At 32.1% G+C, this 22378-nt stretch overlaps 1 protein-coding gene across 5 annotated transcripts in view; it reads left to right on the top strand.

The window, feature by feature from the left end:
• The window catches only part of cora (erythrocyte membrane protein band 4.1 like coracle), an 83594-nt gene that overhangs the window by 27576 nt on the left and 33640 nt on the right, over nucleotides 1-22378 (top strand). For 4 of the 5 annotated variants that reach the window (XM_074131058.1, XM_074131059.1, XM_074131057.1 and 1 more), the window contains exon 3: nucleotides 5992-6058. The exons of the other annotated variant lie outside the window; for it this stretch is intronic. The gene's annotated coding sequence lies outside the window, so the exon portion shown is untranslated. The remainder of the gene's footprint in view (nucleotides 1-5991; nucleotides 6059-22378) is intronic. 5 annotated transcript variants of the gene reach the window in all.

Raw genomic sequence — 22378 nt, 5'->3', positions numbered from 1 at the left:
CCCAAAAAATTTTCAATCCTTTCTATCTTCTACCTTTTTAGATCTGTGCACAAAATAACTATAGTTTATAATTGAGAAAAACAAAGTGTATAAGAGAATAAAATTCCATACCAATACGTGGTTCACCGTGGGAGATATAGAACGGCTATATTTTACAGAATTTCATGACCCAAAAAATTTTCAGCCCTTTAGATCTTCTACATTTATAGATCTGTGCACAAAATAACTATAGTTTATAATTGAGAAAAACAAAGTGTATAAGAGAACAAAATTCCATACCAATACGTGGTTCACAGTGGGAGATATAGAACGGCCATATTTTACAGAATTTCATGACCCAAAAAATTTTCAGCCCTTTAGATCTTCTACATTTATAGATCTGTGCACAAAATAACTATAGTTTATAATTGAGAAAAACAAAGTGAATAAGAGAACAAAATTCCATACCAATACGTGGTTCACAGTGGGAGATATAGAACGGCCATAATTTTACAGAATTTCATGACCCAAAAAATTTTCAGCCCTTTATATCTTCTACATTTATAGATCTGTGCACAAAATAACTATAGTTTATAATTGAGAAAAACAAAGTGTATAAGAGAACAAAATTCCATACCAATACGTGGTTCACCGTGGGAGATATAGAACGGCCATAATTTTACAGAATTTCATGACCCAAAAAATTTTCAGCCCTTTATATCTTCTACATTTATAGATCTGTGCACAAAATAACTATAGTTTATAATTGAGAAAAACAAAGTGTATAAGAGAACAAAATTCCATACCAATACGTGGTTCACCGTGGGAGATATAGAACGGCCATATTTTACAGAATTTCATGACCTAAAAAATTTTCAGCCCTTTAGATCTTCTACATTTATAGATCTGTGCACAAAATAACTATAGTTTATAATTGAGAAAACAAAGTGAATAAGAGAACAAAATTCCATACCAATACGTGGTTCACAGTGGGAGATATAGAACGGCCATAATTTTACAGAATTTCATGACCCAAAAAATTTTCAGCCCTTTATATCTTCTACATTTATAGATCTGTGCACAAAATAACTATAGTTTATAATTGAGAAAAACAAAGTGTATAAGAGAATAAAATTCCATACCAATACGTGGTTCACCGTGGGAGATATAGAACGGCCATATTTTACAGAATTTCATGACCCAAAAAATTTTCAGCCCTTTAGATCTTCTACATTTATAGATCTGTGCACAAAATAACTATAGTTTATAATTGAGAAAAACAAAGTGTATAAGAGAACAAAATTCCATACCAATACGTGGTTCACAGTGGGAGATATAGAACGGCCATAATTTTGCAGAATTTCATGACCCAAAAAATTTTCAATCCTTTCTATCTTCTACCTTTTTAGATCTGTGCACAAAATAACTATAGTTTATAATTGAGAAAAACAAAGTGTATAAGAGAACAAAATTCCATACCAATACGTGGCTCACCGTGGGAGATATAGAACGGCCATAATTTTACAGAATTTCATGACCCAAAAAATTTTCAATCCTTTATATCTTCTACCTTTTTAGTTCTGTGCACAAAATAACTATAGTTTATAATTGAGAAAAACAAAGTGAATAAGAGAACAAAATTCCATACCAATACGTGGTTCACAGTGGGAGATATAGAACGGCCATAATTTTACAGAATTTCATGACCCAAAAAATTTTCAGCCCTTTATATCTTCTACATTTATAGATCTGTTCACAAAATAACTATAGTTTATAATTGAGAAAAACAAAGTGAATAAGAGAACAAAATTCCATACCAATACGTGGTTCACCGTGGGAGATATAGAACGGCCATATTTTACAGAATTTCATGACCCAAAAAATTTTCAGCCCTTTAGATCTTCTACATTTATAGATCTGTGCACAAAATAACTATAGTTTATAATTGAGAAAACTAAGTGAATAAGAGAACAAAATTCCATACCAATACGTGGTTCACAGTGGGAGATATAGAACGGCCATAATTTTACAGAATTTCATGACCCAAAAAATTTTCAGCCCTTTATATCTTCTACATTTATAGATCTGTGCACAAAATAACTATAGTTTATAATTGAGAAAAACAAAGTGTTTAAGAGAAAAAAATTCCATATCTATACGTGGTTCACCGTGGGAGATATAGAACGGCCATATTTTACAGAATTTCATGACCCAAAAAATTTTCAACTTTTTATATCAGTGGTTCTTAACCTTTTCACAGACGCGGAACACATATATATGTATATATTTTTCTCGCGGAACACTAACATTAAATAATTTGAAATTCGTTATTTAGCAAGAACTTAAAATTAAATTCAAATTAAAAAAAAAAGGAACAATTTTTTGTTTTCGTATCTTTCCTAAGTTTTTAAATTTCAATACATTTAAAATTGAAATTTCGCGGAACACTTGGACCATATTCGCGGAACTCCAGTGTTCCGCGGAACACCGGTTAAGAACCACTGACTTATCGTTTTCCCCAATTATATACTTTGAAATGATTGACTAAAGCAGTGATTCTCAACCTTGTCACATTTTTTACAATTTCCATATTTGGCGGCACACTAACAATAAGATAAGTTTTGAAAGTATTTTACTTATCAATAATACACTGAGTAAAATAGTTTATGCTTATTTTGAATATAAAATAAAATAATATGTACTAGAAAAACAACAGTATATGTTTATTAAGGAATTAATTACAAGTTAATAATTTCTGAATACTTGTAGGTATGCATTTCTAAAATTTGGCGGCACACTTCAAAACTTTCGCGGCACTTTTGCGTGCCGCGACACAGCAGGTTGAGAATCACTGGACTAAAGCAATGAATCCACATGTTGCTTATAGGCATATCGCATAACTGTTGCGTTAAGTCCAGTGCATACAGCAAGCGTTTCTTTATATTGATATCAAGATGCACTGATAAAATGATATGGTATAAAGCAACTCAAGGGCTATTAAGATTGTTTTTTTTCCCCTTTTCATCATAGATAAATAGATATAGCATCATAGATGATGATATACGAAATATTTATAGTGGGCTGGCGAATATCATCACCCGTATAATTGCGTATCATTCTCCTGAACTCTACATCGTTATTTGGTTGTACGAGTAATTAATTGGTTATTTTTGAATAAACATTTTTTTTTGTCATTATTTGTACAGTCGTAAAAGCAATTAATTTAATAGATTATTATTTTAAAGTAAGGCATTTGTGGAACCCAAAACTACCCGGACTGATAATAAAAAATTCAAAATAGCTACATGAATCTAAGAGAGGGGTGTGCAAAGATTTTCAATTACCCAAGGCTTCAACTTGCTTTGCTCGGCAGTGCGTAGAGAGCATAATGGTTTGATGATGAATTTAAAAAATAAAAATAAAAAGACAAGCTGCTTCAATTCACTGTGACGCGCACGATTAACATCTAATCTTGATCGTGTCTGGCCAAGCATCATTCTCTGATGATGGATGCAAAACCATAACCGGTCAGAAATAGAAAATAATTTACGTATGAGAGGATAAAAATCAGCACTACCTGTATTTTCAACAAAATCACAATGATCTGACTTCATAAATAATTATTTTAGCTTGATGATTTACAGTTATTCAGTTACGTTATTAGTTTTTAAAAAAAAAAATGATTTAAGGCGCTTCAACATCTAAGGTTATTGGCGCCCCGGAACTTTTTTCAGTGCACTGCCGGCCTCTGGACAGTGTTCTCTCGTTACAGACAATATTGTCCAATCACCGGAAAGTGAGCTGTAAGAAGCTCCTAGGAAGAGAAAATCTAAGGGTCTGCAGCTGGATTCGAACCCGGGACCTCCGCTTGGGAGTCCAGTACGCTAACCGCATAGCTAATCCCTTCCCTGACGTTATTAGTAAAATATTTTTAAAAGCTCCAAGTGAGTTAAAGATCTAATGAGGATGCGAGTTGAGGTATAATTTTCCACTCCCTTCATAAATAAAGTCTGAAAAACGATAAGAAAATTTGAACCTCGAAGTGTTTCATGATTTTTGTAAGAGAGTTCTTATTACTGTGGACAAACAACGTAGACCCCTAACTCAACTCATCGATGAAAAATATGATTTTATTGAAAAGTAAATTGTAAAATAACCATTTCAGCAGTCTTTACGCTGTATTGGCCAATTTATTTCAAATTTTTCGCCCAAATTGATGAAGAAGAGCCATTGATGAAATTAAATACACTCTGAATTATATTTTACTTGGTGACGACGGGATTGCACAATTAACGGAAGTTGTAAGACTGTAGACAAAGAGGTTTTTGTTGTGTATTTTCTATCTCGCTCTAACATTAGTACTTCTTTTTGTACATGAAATACATTTTAATGGTCTATTTTTAGCAAATTAGTTGCAATTCACGTGAAATTAAATATATTCACATTTGCATTCCATTTATTTTAAATTATTTATTTTATTAACAAAAAAATTACATAAGATTTCTGTGGTTTATTTATTCCAATACTAATTTAAATAAAACAGTTCCTTTGCAATGAAATAACGTAGACATACAAATATTATACATAAACTAACTCATTAATAGCCAAACAGAAACAACCTTCAATTAAAAATATAATATCAACTCATTAATCAAGAATATAGAAAATATTACTAGTAATAACTGATAAAACAGGGAAATTCAAAACAAAATGGCATTAGCATATATAAATTCATGCAAATGTACTAAGGAATAATTACTTATGTATATATGTATATAGAAGAATAAATTTTAAAATGACCTTGGATAATATGAAGCTGAAAAATTTAGAGAATAGATAGTGAAAGAAAGCAGACTGAAAAGTTCAGTAAAAATTAAATTACCATAAACTTTAAAAGTAGAACTTTTATTCAAGAAGAGTTTGTTCCAATCTTAAACTTCATTGTTATTTGAAAGTGATCATGTTGCGACCTTGGCGATCTTGAACCTAGAACTATACAGGTGGTAGAAAAAAAAATCAAAAAATGTGTATGGGCTTGTCAGAAGAGAGCTTTACCGGTGAGATAAGAGCAGTAAATGGATTCCATAATTCTCCTCCAATTCCTAGTGAGATCAAGAAGAGGAATACCGTTGGGTGAGATAGTCAGGCGTCTAGAAAAAGTGGCTAGATTAAGGTAACTTGAAGCAGTTACCAATTCCTGATGTAAGCGGAAAGAGATTTTATGGAGACCTTTTGGAAAACTCTGTCTCAACAATCAAGACGTAGTGCTAGGGAAGCTGTCTCATCAATCAAGACGTAGTGCTAGGGAAGCTGTCTCAACAATCAAGACGATGTGTTGTGGTGCTAGGGAAGCTGTTTCAACAATCAAGACGATGTGTAGTGCTAGGGAAGTTGTCTCAACAATCAAGACGATGTGTAGTGCTAGGGAAGCTGACTCAACAATCAAGACGATGTGTAGTGCTAGGGAAGCTGTCTCAACAATCAAGACGATGTGTTGTGGTGCTAGGGAAGCTGTCTCAACAATCAAGACGATGTGTAGTGCTAGGGAAGCCGTCTCAACAATCAAAACAATGTGTAGTGCTAGGGAAGCCGTCTCGACAATCAAGACGACGTGTTGTAGTGCTAGGGAAGCTGTCTCAACAATCAAGACGATGTATAGTGCTAGGGAAGCGATCTCGACAATCAAGACGATGTATAGTGCTAGGGAAGCGGTCTCGACAATCAAGACGATGTGCAGTGCTAGGGAAGCTAAAGTCTTGCTAGAGCTTTGATTTCTAAACTTGTCCTTGCCTTGGCTATCTCTAGCTGCCAAACTCTACTATCCTCCATTGTCTCTCCTAGAAAATAATATGTTCATTAGTAATTATACACGTTTAAATATGTAAGCGACTACCATTGAAACCTATTTCATGCATATAATGTTAAAATTTATTTATACGAATTATATTTTTATCTAACTTTATACTACAGGCAATCTACCGATACTAATTTTTGTTGATTTTTCTTCTTTAGGTTGGCAGTATTGGAACCGAAACGAAGATTTATTATAAACATCAATCCATCAATCAATCAGTATAAGGTATAAACATATAAAATGCATTATAACCAAGTTCATTTAGAGCTTTTATTTGTTGAGGTAAAAATTAAAATAAAATAAACACAAAACCATTTGCATTTATCATGAAGTAATTAATACTAAAGAGGAAACAATAACAATATTAGCGATAATTACCACCATATTTGATATGTTCTCCCAAATGACGTTATTCATAAAATTAAAAAACGCTAACACTATAATATATCCTTGAACTTGATAAATACAAAATAGTGTAAATGATATTCGTTCTTTTATTTGAGGTGTAAGTAAAACTAAGAGGCGTAACCATGCTGTTACCTCTCACATGCCGAAGTCAAGCTGTGTTAACTTGAGTTTCCTTTTAGTTGTAACGCTTGGTAAACTATAGTTCAAGAACTATAGTACTTGAAAAAGGCCCACACTATAAATCGATCATTACGCTAATTAAAAAAAAAAAAACTTTTTAAAGCACGAAAATAATGATATTTTAAAGTAATTTTGATATTAAACCTTATTTGTTTTATTTTGGGAAAGAATCGCGAAAATTGAAGTGTGATTTCTGGGCCGATGGTGCTAGAAAAGTATCAAATCTTAATAGATTTAATTTTCCTACCTGATCAGAACAAGCCCAGTACTATTCGTTTTGAAATAGTTTTAGGGTTAAACGGCTTAAATAAACGGTGAACACTCAATTACAAAACATTTGCAATATGTCCCTAACATTATCAACTTGAAATGTACACACCTTTTTCCGCTGTACATCCTTTCATTTCGGTAATCAATGATTAATTACAGTGTTCAATCAATAAAGGCAAACTGCCACTAAGTGATATGGGGGCACTCTTCAGAATAAAAGTGGTACATTGGATTTTAATTAAAGCTACAACTTGGTGGATAGGTTTACAGTTATGTCAGTTTAGAATTACCAAGACTGCATGTCGCCATACTAGATAAAAAAAATTTAAAAATTAATCTTCAATAAATTTTTCCCGAATTTGGTAATTAATAATAATTAGTATGCCACTTAAATTTTTAAACAAGATAATTGAAGGAAATTAGCTGCATTAAAGGTACTCTTAATTTGCTGAAAAACAAAATAGAGGGTGTTCACTGTTGCGTGAACCTTTAAACGAAGTACTGAAGAACTGCCCTAAACTTTGGAACTATTAAACACTGAATCTGCAGTAAATAAATCATTATTTATATAATATAATATTAATCAATATTAGTGCACATATTATTTATTTTTTTACCTTGATGATTATTTAATTTTTGTTGCATTGTTTGGCGGTTCACTGGAATTAGTTTCTTTCACTTGCAAACTAACTATACATACAACAACTATGCTTTTACTAGTCTCTTTGCAAATCTAGAAGGTTATCTGATACTCTTTGTTTTGGAGCGGTAGGTTATTGTCAGGTTGTTTATTTATTGTGTTTATCTCAGTCTCACAGACCGTTTCATTCTAACAGAAGTGTTTTCAGTCTTTAAAATCTCTTAGGGTTTTTTCATTAATTTTTTATTTCTTTTTCACACCAAAATATTTTATTATTGTCTTTCTCTCTTGTTGAACCTAAGCAAATAGCCATTCAGTTTTAATTAAGTGTTTTGTAATCGCTTTTAAATCACCAGAAATACAATAATTTTCAGATTAATCTACAGTAGTTTGTTGGATGAGATATATTAACAGATTGGCAATTTTTTTTGCAATGTTAATAGATGAACAAGTCTCTAAAATTGTATTCACTGTCAATAAATTGAAGGCGCGACTAACTGGTCTTTCTTGTGATGACATCACAGTCCAAGAATACAAATGCCAACACATTCATTTACTATAGCAGCTAATTATGCAGTTCTTAATAACACTATTTCAATTAATTAAAGAATTTAGAAAATAATTCTTATAGTTATTGGGTAAATAATTTTTAACTAATCTAATTTTTTTTTTTTTACAAAAAAAAAAAAAGAAAAGGAAAATTAAAAAACTTTGCGAACCCTTAACTCCTTTTATCAGATTTAAATACTTCACAAAAAATAATACTTGTCCATTATTAAATTAAAAATGTAATTAAGTAGACTAATTTACTACTGACCTCTTTTGCCTTATTTCATATTATGTGCCTTGGCAGAATGTCCTTGTTTCAAAGTCGTAACCCCAGGCTATTGAGTGCTTTAACCCCAATTGATTTTTGTTCCTTCGTATATATACTTTCTTTAACTAAATACACATCAATGCTTTACAGGTAATTGCATAATTATGTTTTCTTAATAAGTTAATGATTTATTTCGTAAAGTTTTTTGTTTTAGAATTTTATAATTAACACGTAATTTAAAACATTAGTTAGTGTAAAATTGTATTAAAATTTGTGGAAAAATGTGCTTAAATTGTGATTAACTTCCCAAGGACTTTAGTTTTGTCATTTTATTTGTTCACAGTGTAGATGTAAACTTCACTCACTCTAATTTCTCTGTTATAAATTAGGTTCAGTACTACAATGGCAGTTGTAGGCATATATATATATATATTTTTTTTTTAATTCTTATTATCGCACTTCTGATGGTTTTAATCGAAATTAATGTGGAAATTAAAAGAATTCCTATATTCTATTTTTATAGTTCAAACTCTTCACATTTTCTCGTTAGTAGAGAGAAGTCAAATCTTCACCCCATCACTAGAAATGCATTAAAACGCAATTTATTGTAATAAAAATTATAAGCGCTTACAATTTATACAGTGTGTATGCGGAGGAGTGGTCGAAACTTCGGGAGGTGATTCAGCAGCTCAAATGCAACAAAAAATATTCTATTCACTTTGGCCCTATTCTCAATAGTGTCCAAGATATTTGCATTTTTAACTTTTCCGGTCGATATTCGCGTTTTTTCACCATAAAAGCGGCCGTAACTTTTCTATCCTTTATCCTACAACAAATTTGCTTATTCCAAACGGAAGAGCATTAAATTTCCTATAAATATGCTCAATAACGAGCCTCAAAACGTTTCTTTTCGGTGATTAATGAAACTAGGAGGCACCCAATTACAGGAAAAGTTGTGCATTTATTGAGCTTCAAGAAAATATAGATGTTTTTGTTTTTAATCAAAATCCTACCCCGAACAGAGGGGTGTAAATGCAGAAAACTGGCATGTTGCTGACATCCAATTATTAATTTACTCGTATGTCAATTTTTTTGAGAAGGAACAAAAAGAAAAGTAACCATTTTAGTTTAGAACAATTATTATTTAATAAAACGGAAGTAAAAAATACAGTAGCAATAACACACAGTAGTAATAAAATACAATAGGTAGGTGACTACCTAAAATCGCTACAAAAAATTGTTCGAATTGTCCCCGAATTCGCTAAGCCTAATTTATGATGAATCTACACGTCTAATATTATTGACAATCTTATCTTAATGACAAAATGGAGGTTTTTTTTATTATAGAAGTCAATAATAATTCAAAAACTAATCAATTTTTAGAAAAGGAATATTATTAATTAACTCTGATGAAAAAAAACCTCCATTATGTCATTAAGATAAGTTGCACAAACAATTGTAGTCAACTACTGTGTGTTATTGCTACTTTATTTTTTACTTCCGTTGTTATTAAATAATAATTGTTCTAAACTAAAATGGTTACTTTTCTTTTTGTTCCTTCTCCAAAAATTGACATAATTAAAAATTGACTAAATTAATAATTTGATGTCAGTGAAAAGTAGGTTAAGCTACATCCCAGTTTTTTGCATTTACACCCCCGCTGTTCGTGGTAGGGTAATATTTAAAAATAACAAAAACCATATGGCCTTGAAGCTCAATAAATGCACAACTTTTTCTGCAATTGGGTGACTTCTTGATCCATTAATCACTGTAACTGTTGAAAGTTATAACAAAAATCATCGATAACGAATTTTTTAGATATTGAAGTAAAAATTTCATTGTTAGTAAGAAACGTTTTGTGACTCAGGGTTAAGCATATTTATGGGAAATTTGATGCTCTTTCGTTTGGAATGAGCAGATTTGTTGTAGGATAAAGGATAAACAAGTTATGGCCGCTTTTATGGTGAAAAAACGCGAAACTTTTGGACGGAAAAGTTAAAAAATGCAAATATCTTGCGACACTATTGAGAATCTGGCTATAGTGAAGAGAATATCTTTTGTTGCATTCTTGAGCTGCTGAATCACCTCCCAAAGTTTCGTCCACTCCTCTGTGTACACCTTGTATATGCAGGATTAGGGGCTTGTGTTGGTCTAGTGATCAAGAGCGTGGCTATGTAAGTAGGAGATGCTCAGTTCGAATCCCGCGTATGATTACTTTTTATTTGTTTGCAAAAAATTTTTTATAGTAAAGTAAGAGCTTCCGCCCCCCCCCCGGTCTCACGGCACCTAATTGGTAGTTGGACGTTAAGCCCCGCCTGAAAGAAAAAAATAGGCGATTACTTTATATACGCAGATTAGAGAGAAAATCATATTAGCCATTTTCGAAAAACTAACAAGTGAAAAATACATTCAGCCAAGTTATTCTTCGGTTGAACAATTTGCTTCTAACGAATTTTTAGCATTTTGAATTGCAGAAATGCACTTTACGTGAAACCTAACCATCCCCTCTTCTTGAAATGCTAGGAAATCAAACTTTTCTTGAGTTATTCTCAACAAATCTATATGTGTACAATAGTTAAATCAGGTAAAAAAAAGTAAAGTAATCACCAATTTTTTTCAGGCGGGGCTTAACGTCCAACTACCAATTAGGTGTCGTGGACGGAGGCGACTAGCAAACATACTTTACTGTAAATTACTTTTATTAACCATTAAATAAAATCCAAAGCCTAAGACCGGTGGAATCGAACCCAGTACCACAATGCATATTAGCTTTACAGGTCTAACACAGCTCGGCTACCGTGGCGCCTCTAGTTTTTTTTTTTTTTTTTATCATTTAAGGCGCGTCAACATCTAAGGTTATTGGCGCCCGGAGCTTTTTTCAGTGCACTGCCGGCCTCCGGACAGTGTTCTCTCGTTACAGACAACACTGTCCATCAGCGGACAGTGAGCTGTAAGAAGCTCCTAGGAAGAGAAAATCTAAGTGTCAGCAGCTGGATTCGAACCCGGGTCCTCCGCGTGGGAGTCCAGTTCGCTAACCACATAGCTAATCCCTTCCCTCTAGTTAAATCAGGTTTTATATATACAAAAAAAAAAATCGATGCCGATTCTCTACAAGGAAAGGAAATAAAATAAAAATTGTTTTTGGCACTATTTTGAGAAGATAAATACTTAAAAAAGAATTGAGTAATAGGTCAAGCAGAAATAACAGTGATAATGATAATGCATATCTTAATGAATCATCGTTTAGTAGTAACGAAATTAACTTCAGATTTCAACGATTTCTATAACATAAAATAATTTTAATGTTTCTTACCTAATTTCTAAATATTTCAAAAATCTCCTATAGTATAATGTGTTGCAGTTTTAGAAATCTTTCATCTTAATATTGCAGTATAGAAATAGTTATTTATTTAACAAGTGAGGAAAATACTTAACACTCGAGTTAAATATTATATTTTTTCTGCAGCCATTAGATTTATTAACTAAAAAATTAAAAATTTCATTTTTACAGTCTACAAAAAGTAATTTATTTATTATAAACATTTATTGTTATATTACAATTATTTACATTACTTACGTATTCACATTACTTATTACATTTTCTGCTGTTTCTTTTATTGATGGAGGAGTGTTTTCTAAACAGGAATCACTAGAATCCATTTTAAATTTCTATAAGGTAACACTATAACCTTTTTAACTGTTATAATTAAAAATATCTAATTATTTATTAAAGTATTATTTTTATTTCTATATTCCTTTCAATTTTTATTTAGGGAACAAAGTTATTAACACAACAATTCGATAACTTGTTGCCAGTTGTGTACACACACTGAACTTATGTTTGGAATGGTAAAATGACAGTGTTATACACGATGAGTAATGCCTGCCAGTTTCTACAACAACATCTTTAGGGAAATACTTTGTTTGGTTTCCTATCTCTCGCCTTGTCTGGAATCAATTTAAAAATTCTTTTAATATTTTAGAAAATATTTGATGCCATACAAATTGTAGTTAACTCGCACAAAATGGCGATTAGCAAACATTAAAAAGTCATTATATTGAGTTAGTCCTCCAGCCAATGCCCTTGTGCCAGTTAAATCGCCAATTTACCACTTCCCAAATGCACATATTCTCACAAAAGTAAATAACATTCAGATATATTTTTTTAAATATAGTTTATAATATAGATTAATTAAACATATTGTGCTAGAGACCAATTACTCTTCATTGGTAATAGTTATTTGTTCATCCAATAGAATGTGATGACGGATGAGTGTAGTAAAAGGTTAACTTTTACATATTTAATTCCTGTTTAAAATATAAACATGTAAAATGTATTCCATGATTTTTTCTATTAAAAAAATTATTATTTTTCTGCCACCATGTAGGAATGTTCTCATTAGTCAATTAAAATCAGCTGTGTAATGCCCAACTTTATCTCACCAGTGGGGAAAAATTCCCATTAGTGTCACTTTCCTCACTAGTGAGTGAAAAAACTTTATTGTGCTTCCTTGATATAAGAGGTTTTGTTATTAAATATTTTCTGTAAAACTTTAATAAGCTTATTTAACGTAACTAAATAATTAAAAAACGAATATTAAAAAATAAAATAAAAATTGAAAGGAATATAGAAATAAAAATAATACTTTAATAAATAATTAGATATTTTTAATTATAACAGTTAAAAAGGTTATAGTGTTACCTTATAGAAATTTAAAATGGATTCTAGTACTTCCACCAGTTCAATTTCAAATTCAAATCTTACATTAAATACCTCTTCAAACCAACCTTTTATTACTAATGCCAATAATTTTAATATAACAATAAATGTTTATAATAAATAAATTACTTTTTGTAGGCTGTAAAAATGAAATTTTTAATTTTTTTAGTTAATAAATCTAATGGTTGCAGAAAAAATATAATATTTGTAAAGTCGGTAAACACAGATTTATTTATTCTGTAAAGAATAATACAAATTATTATAATAGTGTTACAAATAAATCCTGCAAAATATAATATAAATAAAACAAACCTGTAAAGAATAATTAAATTACAAGTTGTTTCAACCAACTAAATAAAAATTACACAAGGTAAACAATCAAGTCACTAAGCGTCACTCTCTAAGTCTCTAAGAACCTTCACAGTCTTCTAACCTGCACTCGCGTTCATGGTCGGGATCGTGGAGCGCTCTACTGGACAATTACATATTTAACTCGAGTGTCAAGTATTTTCCTCACACTCGGCAATTTGCACTTGCACTCGCCTCGCTTCGCTCGCTCGTGCGTGCAAACCCTGTCTCGTGTGAGGAAAAGTACTACTTTCCACACTTGTTAAATAAATAACTATTTTTAGTATTGAGCACTAAGATCAATCTAAAAATAAATTAGGCATTTTGAACGTAACAAAAACTGTAAAGATTTAGGTACCTGAATTGTTCTGTTGATTATTGATAATTTTTTTACGTCCAAGGTTTTAACTTGCAAATCCTGTTAGAATTTATTTTGATATATTATTAATAATAATAATAATATAAGGGAAGGGATTAGCTATGAGGTTAGCATACTGGACTCCCACGCGGAGGTCCCGGGTTCGAATCCAGCAGCTGACCCTTAGATTTTCTCTTCCTAGGAGCTTCTTACAGCTCACTGTCCGGTGATGGATAGTGTTGTCTGTAACGAGAGAACACTGTCCGGAGGCCGGCAGTGCACTGGAAAAAGCTCCGGGCGCTAATAACCTCAGCTGTTGATGCGCCAAAATAATAATAATAAGCCTTTATTGGTTTCGTTATATATTTACATACATATTAACTGATTTATACATTAAACATAACTTATTTCTTCTTCTTTTTGTTAGTTAATTATTAAATCAAAATATTTAATCAAAAACAAAAAACAAAAATACTTCTTGTCAGGACAAATATAATAAAAATACAATTCTTTCTCTTTATTTTGAAACCAGGCCCAATCATTGAGCCTAGGCTTCTTCAATCTCGGTCCATTAGTCTCTACTGTAAACTCTTTTGTATCACTTTTGTCCGGAATACCTTTACTGTGTCATCCTGCCATCTCATTTTTTGCCTTCCTTTCTTCCTGTCGCCATAAAAGGGCGCCTATAATGTTGCATGTCTACACCATCTTCCATCATTACATCGCCTAACGTGGCCAGCCCATTTCCATTTCAGTGCCTTCACAGGTCTTCTCCATTTCCTGGGCACTTCCGTTTCTTGCATAGTCTGATTCTATATTTTCTTTTCACACCTTTCATACATCTCTTTCCATTGCCCTTTGCGTCACTTTTAACTTATTAATTGTCTTCTATGTTAACGTCCATGTTTGACACCCATTTGTTATTAAGCAAGGCATTACGTACACAGCAATCTAATATTTTTCCTTTTTTCTTTATTGGCACATTGAGGTTCTTCATTAGATGCTTCAGCGACCAATATTTTCTCCACAATAATGTAATTCTTCTTTCTACTTCTCTTTGATATATTAGATCAGTTTATAATGAAACTTTTCATAGAGTACTATTGGGTTGTCCGGAAAATAATGCAGGATTATGGTTTTAAAAGAAAAAAATTAATGATTTATAACTGTTTTTATTAATCAAAATAGTCTCCCATTACTTTCTATACATTTCTGCCAACGTGTGGGTAACTTTTCCCAAACCCTTTGTATTGAATTTGGAATCCTTAGAATTTATAAATTCAGAAAACGCATTTTCTAATGTTCTTTAGTCAATAAATTTTTTATTTTGTAAATGGTGGTCCAGGTGTCTAAAAAAAAAATGTTAATCATTTAAGGCGAGAGGTCCGATGAGTAGGGCGGGTGTGGCAGAGTCTCATAGCCAAGCTCCAACAATTTTCGGATTAATAAGTGTTTACATTATTTATAAAAGTCAAAAGTCCCAACAAACATAATCAGTTTACTATTTGGAGGGTTATTTTAAAGAAAACATAAAAATCCTGCATTATTTTCCGGACAACCCAATTCTTTAATGATGTATTTGTTTTGGTCTTGTTAAATCTAATTTTGATAGATTAAATAAAATAATATTCATTCTTTTGCTCGAGATAAGAATGTTGAATTACTTATTCCATTCCAACCCCTGGCATGCAACTTTTAATGCAAATAGATACATCTAAACAACTATAGTCCGTTTAAGATTTGAATCAGAACCGTTCTACCAAGTCACTTCATTCCGCATTGGGGCTCCGTCCTACACGATAAATAATGCTGCATACATCTGTGGAGGAAGCTAGCAGAGGTGGATTCAAACTATATAGTTTTAGCATGCCTTCTGTAAGGTATAAAGATCGTGACTTTCTTTGGAAATCCATAATAGAAAACAAGCTGGAATTGCCTACAAATCTTCAATTGATACTGACACAAACCAATTCAGATCCACTTGAAGCTTGAAGCAGTTTACAAATATACTTAAAATTCACCAAATCCTCGTATAAACACAGTATACGATATCCTCGTATATAGTTTGACTAAATCCATTCCCTAGCACCGTTTGACTAAATCCATTCCCTAGCACCGTTTGACTAAATCCATTCCCTAGCACCGTTTGACTAAATCCATTCCCTAGCACCGTTTGACTAAATCCATTCCCTAGCACCGTTTGACTAAATCCATTCCCTAGCACCGGAATTATGGCTTATCTGCAAACACATACAAAAAGAAGAAGCTTCTCTTATATCTTTCACTGAAAAAGATAAAACAAATTATTAAAGTTGGGTGTTTTTGGGCAATTTTTGACGATCAACCCTGGTACTACCGGATAGTTTTAATGACAGTTATGAAATAAGGTTAGGGTTATTTAACACCGAATTAGAAATAATGTTCTATTTCTTTGGTTTTCAAACACAGATATATTTAAGTTTATAATTGAAATGATTAATTAATTTTAATGAAGTTAGAGAATAGATTATTTTTCATTTTATGTATAAAAATTAGCTGGTGTCAATAACTTCTGAAGACTTCTTTTCTGTTTTTATTCACACAAACAGACGTTGGGAACTAAAAGTATCCACTTTTTGTAACAAAAGAAGTAATTACAAATTACAAGAAATTTAAATATTATACATTTGAAAAACATAATTTTCTATTGCTCAGTATTTATAACTTAAGATTTTTTTTTTTTCCTTGACAAATTAGGTATTTAAGAAAGGACCTTGTCTAGGACATTGAACCTGTTTTTCCACATTAGACTATCTTTCCGCCATATTATTATACACACATACGTCTATGTGATTTGTTTTGGATAAAGCCATTTTACGAAATATTCGCCTTTTTTCTCACACACACGTTACCCAGCCCAACAAAAATTAGCTATTATTCCTTCCACTATCTTTTGGTTAATGATTCCCTAATTGTTTCGAAATTTTCGCTTTACACAATGAAACAAAGAAAATTCTTTTCTCATTTAATTTTAAGCATTTTAAATTTTTTAGAATCTTAATGTGATGATATTTAAATAATTGAAGAAAACTACTGAAAAAAATATTAAAGCTTGTTGATATTTAGAGTGAACTCTGCAAGTTAATCCATCATATTTTCAGACATAAAATCGGATTTGAGAATATAGCCAGAATAAGAAGATAGAGGGAAGGATTCTTACGGTGTGAGAAGATTGGTTGAGGATGGCCAAGGTCGTAGATCCATTAGAAGAAGAAGATAAGCAGATTCATGATGGTTAAACCAATAAGCCTAGAAAAGGCTTACAAGAATAACAAACGAGTTAGGAATATTAAAAGAGTAGCATGAAGAAATTGAACAGTCTTGTCAGGAGTGTCAGGCCTCTAGACAAAGTGGACACTCCAGGCATTGACTCCAAGCCTAACGGCACAGAGGAGGTTATATGTTAAGAAATGAGAACAGCCCCGAATTACAATACTGCAAGACTAATAGAGCTATATTTATATTGAGTAAATTTTCTTATTTTTAAGAATTCTATATTATTTATTTATTTATTTTTAAATTCAGAATTCATTTAATCAGTTTTAAAATAAAATAGAATTTTATAATAGATTAGATTGAAATATTCAACGTGTATTACAGAAAACAAAATAGCCTTGAAATGAGTTTGAAACACACCATATTTTTTTACTGTAGTGTACTTCACACAACAAAACAATAGTTATTTATTTAACAAGTGTGGAAAGTAGTACTTTTCCTCACACGAGGCAGGGTTTGCACGAACGAGCGAACGAAGGGAGGCGAGTGCAAGTGCAAATTGACGAATGTGAGGAAAATACTTTACACTCGAGTTAAATATTATAATTTTTCTGCAACCATTAGGGTTATTAACTAAAAAAAAATAAAAACAAGAATCACTAGAATCCATTTTAAATTTCTATAAGGTAACACTGTAACCTTTTTAACTGTTATAATTAAAAATATCTAATTATTTATTAAAATATTATTTTTATTTCTATATTCCTTTCAATTTTTATTTTATTTTTTTAATATTCGTTTTTTTTTAATTATTTAGTTACGTTAAATAAGCTTATTAAAGTTTTACAGAAAATATTTAATAAAACTTCTTATATCAAGGAAGCACAATAAAAATTTTTCACTCACTAGTGAGGAAAGTGACACTAATGGGAATTTTTCCCCACTATTGAGGTAAAGTTGGGCATTACACAGCTGATTTTAATTGAGTAATGAGAACATTCCTACATGGTTGCAGAAAAAAGTTTTATACCGTTGTAAAGTACACTTATAGGCCATCTGTTGAGTAAAACCAAAACTAACTTCGAACTCAAATCTTCCATATTTGTTTGTTTGCTTTGGTTTTGTTTTGCTTCGTGTACGTATATTTCTGGCAAAAAAGTTCATTTAAGAATATGGTAGTAACAATAATAATAATTGTATCTAGAAAGGGATAAAAAGAAAGTATTAGTCTAAATGTTATGTCTTGATAGAAAAGAAATATTAGATCTCAAGAAGGAGAAATAGTTTACTTGTCCCATTTTATTTCTTCTCTTTTTGGCATGACCATGTGTTTTATGAGGGAGAAAAATCATTTCAGTAGAAACACTGTTAATCTCTTTTTGTTGGTCGGAGTGTAAATTACTTTTAGAGTGGCCCACTGGCGCCACTATTAATCGATTATGGCGTTACAGAAAATTAAGGTTTTTGTTTTTCTTGGCCATAGCTTGTCTTTATACAAAATTACTGTCAGTTTCTAGTTTTTTTTTATAATGTCTATTAATTAACAATAAAAAAAATAAAGTTAAAATTATAAACGTAAATATAATTTTAATATGTAACGAATACTAAGTTTCAACGCGGAGATCGAGGATTCGAATCCAGCTGCTAGCCTTTAGATTTTCACTTCCTAGGGAGCTTCACACTGGCCGGTGATGGACAGTTTTGTTTGTAACGACAGAAAACTGTCTGGAGGCCGGCAGTGCTCTGAGAAAAAATCTCCGGGTGCCAGTAACCTTACGAGGTAGATGCGTCTGAATAAAATATTTTTAATATCAAAATGTGCCCCATTATACTGTCGCCACAGATTGCTTGAAGTATCGAATGTAAAAATGTGTATTTTTAATCTCTATTGATTGTTTTTAGGTATGATGCTGATGAGTGTTGAATGTTTCGAGTAGTAGCAATGTAATAGGATGGAATATACCAACTTTGGTCATGGCGTCTCGTAGCAAAATAATGAATAAGAGTTTCGTCATCATTTTGAACGATTTTTTTTTTTAAATCGAAATGTTTCAAATTGTCGATTATAGGTACTACTAACGCGTTTTGGTTATATTCGCACAAAAAATAACAACTAGAACAGGAATCGAACCCAGTACTGCAATACATCTCAGCTTTGCGGGTCGCGCCTTATTATTATCATTACTACTACTACTACTTTTTTTTTTTTTAATGATTTAAGGCGCGTCAACATGTAAGGTTATTGGTGCCTGGAGCTTTTTCCAGTGCACTGCCGGCCTCTGGACAGTGTTCTCTCGTTACAGACAACATTGTCCATCACCGGACAGTGAGCTGTAAGAAGCTCCTAGGAAGAGAAAATCTAAGGGTCAGCTGCTGGATTCGAACCCGGGACCTCCGTCTGGGAGTCCAGTATGCTAACCTCATAGCTAATCCCTTCCCTCCTATATTTTTTTTTTTTTTTTTTTTTTTTTGCGCATCAACAGCTGAGGTCATTAGCGCCCGGAGCTTTTTCCAGTGCACTGCCGGCCTCCGGACAGTGTTCTCTCGTTACAGACAACACTGTCCATCACCGGACAGTGAGCTGTAAGAAGCTCCTAGGAAGAGAAAATCTAAGGGTCAGCTGCTGGATTCGAACCCGGGACCTCCGCGTGGGAGTCCAGTATGCTAACCTCATAGCTAATCCCTTCCCTCCTATATTATTATTATTATTATTGTATTTAGGGCGCGTTATGTTTTTCGCTCCCACTCAAGTGTAATATTATTGTTTATAATTTTGTTTGTATATTGTATTATAATTTATTTAGTAATTTACAATGTGCACATAAATATGAGCAATAAGTAAATATGATGGTGATGATGTAAATGGTGCTTGAAAAGAAACTACCCAACGGGCGATTCAGTCGACGTGGTGAATGGATTGTAAAGAATAGCAGTAGAGACGAGAGTCTGTCAAAAAGGATTAGAGCAATTAGAGAGAGCTGTATGGAACTTGTGATATTTTGTGTTGTCAAATTGTTGTACGAATTGGATATTGAGGTCGTTGTGAAGTGTAAGGTTAGTCACGTAGAATGGAGCGTCAACTATCTGTCTCAGAGTAGTTTTGATTGAAATGTCTGTATAGTTCGTCTGTTAGTTTTTTTTTTCCACTTTGGCTGAACATCACAGCTCTCTAGTCAGTCAGATTTGAGAATAGAACTTATATTAATCGTTTTGAGTTCAGTGTAGGTAATTTGGAGCGTCGTCCGAGTTAGTCTGTTTAGACGTTTCGCACGTTTTGTCATTGCTTTTGCCCTTTAAGTCTTTTATGTGGGTTCCAAGTAAGGCGTTTGCTTGTGAAGATCCCAGGCTAGAGGATTGTTATTAAAGAAACTCGGAGGACAAGAACCCCACCGAAGATTAGACGTGGCATGCTGGCATTTCTGTGGGTTCAGAATAATATTTTTCTTATTTTATGTTAATTCATCATTTTAAACAAAAGTTTTAAAGAATTTTTACACAGACCTTCTTTATTACTAGGTTTAAATAATATGCGCTCAGTAATTACATTTTTTCTTTTTTAAATGATATTTAATTTTATAAAACACGTAGGCTTTATATTCCACAACATGTATTCATGTTTTTTTAAAAAAACAAATTCAACTTTTAAGTTATCCCATTGTTGAATCAATATACCATCAAAACGTTGAAGGTATTATTACAAGAAGACTGTTACAACAAGGGTTATGAAGTAGTATGTCCCGTAAAGTGCTATTTTCAGCGAACTTCGTAGTCTACCAGCTGTAAAATGCGCTAAAAATTAAAAAAATGTTGTTACAATGAAAAATATTTGTTGAAAAGATGATTTTTGTTTTCAGTTTTGATTAATTTTAATCGGTAACAGTCATGTCAAAACTAGGTGGTATTTTTATCTAATCGAATACAAATGATCACGCGGAAAAGTTAGTAATATTTAGTGAATATGTTTAGCATTGCTCGTACAAAATAGGAATATAAATTGTAAATTACTCATCAACAAACGTTATCAGTTTATAAATAAATTTATTTGAAGTATGTATACTTTTCTCAGATTAGATATTACAGTCAATATATATTTTGTATTCCTCTATGTCTAATATAAAAATATTATCTTAAATCGTAAAATTGCATAATGAAAGTTTAAAAAAAAAAAATAACCACTTCCCTCCTCTTCATTGACCTTCGCTAAAAGCTTGAAGTAGGACCCTACACCACGACTGGGTCAGAACCTAGGAATTCGTGCCAGTAGTGGGGGAGCTGATGCCCCTTGATTTCATATACAGTAACTACTCTATTAACCAATTGAATTTGTGTTCGCGTGTACGATATAGTTTTCTCTGACCCATTTTTTATTGTTATTAAATTTAGTTTATAATAATTGATTTAAAACAACAACAACAAATTCTATTAATATTAATTTGATGTTAAGATTTGATTATATTAGTATACTAGCATGCATCATTTATAGAATAGTTCATTAAAACTAGATTGTTCCTACTATTCCATTGAAGTTAATTAAGTAACAGTAATAACAAGAGCGCCCCTAGAGGTGAGAACAATAAGCACACCATAAAGTGTGCATCTTATGAATGAAAGCATTTAACGGCAAGAAAATCATTTCTATTGGTGTATATTATGTTTTGTGATTGTAGTATGTTGAAGAGTCTTATCAATTTTTAATTGACTTGATATGAAATAATGTCCCATTTACTATGTAATTAACTATTGTCACAATTGTCTTCGACTTTCTGAGACACTGTAATCTTATCTCCTTTTTAGTAATAAATCTAGTTACAAGCTGTATGAACGTATATGAGATAGAATTTTTTAAGTCGTATTCTATCTTTATAATTCCAAAAAATGCAGTTAACAAAAAAAAATTAAAGTAATCGCCCATTTTTACAGGCGGGGCTTAACGTCCAACGACCAATTAGGTGTCGTGGACCGAGAGCGGAAGCTTATACTTTACTATAAATAATTTTTTTCTAACAAATAAAATGTCGAACTGGTGATTACCACTTACAAAGCCATGCTCATCACCACTAAACCAACACCCGCCCCAAAAAATTCTGTTTATATAAATTATTAAAATAAATAGAAATCACAATACAGGATCTATTTATGCTGGCTCTTCTTATTCTATACTTTTGCTGAAAACGAGGAATCTGTTGCGTGCATGCGGTTCACTTCCATTCAGGAAGAAACGAACGTGTCCTAACTGTGTTCGTGATAATGATCGTCCTGCCGATGGTTGCGCATCGCAAGCATTTGGTTAGCTTTTTTAATTAATAGATTCGATTTTCTCCACTAGACACCCACAAGTAAGGGGCTTCAAATATGGAAATATAGAAGTAAATGTAAGTAAAGTAATCGCCTATTTTTTCAGGCGGGGCTTAACGTCCAACTACCAATTAGGTGTCGTGGACGGAGGCGTCTAGCAAACATACTTTACTGTAAATTTCTTTCATTAACCTCTAAATAAAATCCAAGGCTCTAAGACCGGGAATCGAACCCACTACCACAATGCATAATTA

This window comes from Rhodnius prolixus, unplaced genomic scaffold (assembly GCF_049639745.1).
Source record: "Rhodnius prolixus isolate KJV_2025 unplaced genomic scaffold, Rpr scaffold_4, whole genome shotgun sequence".
Classification (NCBI taxonomy): domain Eukaryota; kingdom Metazoa; phylum Arthropoda; class Insecta; order Hemiptera; family Reduviidae; genus Rhodnius; species Rhodnius prolixus.
Note: the sequence above shows the minus strand (reverse complement) of the source record. Positions and strands in the feature narration are given on the sequence as shown.